A 1174-nucleotide genomic window follows, 5' to 3' on the forward strand; every position below is an offset into this window, starting at 1 on the left:
ACTAGCTTCCTACTCACCATTCATGTCACAACTCAAATGACACTTTCTTAGAAAATCCTTTCTAGTATACCACCCTGGGCTTCCCTAGTGTCTCAGATGGTAAAGAATCTGCCTGCAATGCAGGAGACCCGGGTTTGATCCCTGGCTTGGGAAGGTCCCCTGGAAAAGGGACTGGCTACCTACTCTAGTATTCTTGCCTGAAAACCCCATGGACAGAGGAGCCCATCACTCTAGAGTAGTTACGCTAAACTACTCAGAAAATTAGTTTCTCTCCTACGTAAGGCATTGTATTGCAGTGGCATCTTTTATTTCTTTCTTTTTTTTTTTTTTTTACAAAACCGCCAAAGGTAGTGCCCTACACTCGGCGACCAGTGGCTGCCTGCAGCCGCAACGAAAAACCAGCAGCATTACTACACTACTACTATAGTGAAAACTGTGGCAACTAGCAGCACCCATTCAGGATACCACCTCACAGCAGCAACTCTCGCCAGCCGCCACAGTCGAACCTGGCCAGCCCACCTCAAAAACAAGTCTGTTTTTGAGAGACATAGATTATTCCCCCGAAGGGGGTGCACCGTTCCTGGAAGTACTGCAATACCAGGTCGATGCGTGGAGTGGACGGAGCAAGCTCCTATTCCAACTCCCAGCTCCAAAAATCCATTTAATATATTGTCCTCGGATAGAGGACGTATCAGATATTAAACTGATAAGAACAGATACTACACTTGATCTTAGCCAAAAGGCTGAGAAGCGATAGAGCACTTATGAAGTTCTCTCTCTCTCTTTTTTTTTTTTTTTGGTCAACTTGCATATTTTCTTTTTTCTTCCACTAGATGGAAGTTCTCTGGGGTTGGGCAATATTTCTGACTCTATACTATTTCATTCTCAGCAAACAGAAGAATGCCTATCAATCAACATGTATCAATAGCTTTTGGATGAGTGAATGAATCAATGAATATATAAATAGGCCATCACTTTGAAGAACTGAGGGGCGTAAATCCTAAACCTTGGCCAATTTCAGAACCAATTAATAATCTTTAATATATCTTTATGAAAATAAGAATCCTTATAGTATACAATCAGTCCTGAATATTCATTGGAAGGACTGATGTTGAAACTCCAAAACTTTGGCGACCTGATGTGAAGAACTGACTCATTTGAAAAGACTCTGATG

General features: G+C 42.0%; 1 non-coding gene across 1 annotated transcript; it reads right to left on the reverse strand.

Moving 5' to 3' along the window:
• Nucleotides 1-564: 564 nt before the first annotated feature.
• On the reverse strand, nt 565-755 carry LOC136168142 (U2 spliceosomal RNA). The gene has a single exon (XR_010663289.1). It is a non-coding gene; the product is annotated as a U2 spliceosomal RNA (small nuclear RNA).
• Between the last annotated feature and the right edge of the window lie 419 nt (nt 756-1174).

Source organism: Muntiacus reevesi, chromosome 4 (assembly GCF_963930625.1).
Source record: "Muntiacus reevesi chromosome 4, mMunRee1.1, whole genome shotgun sequence".
Classification (NCBI taxonomy): domain Eukaryota; kingdom Metazoa; phylum Chordata; class Mammalia; order Artiodactyla; family Cervidae; genus Muntiacus; species Muntiacus reevesi.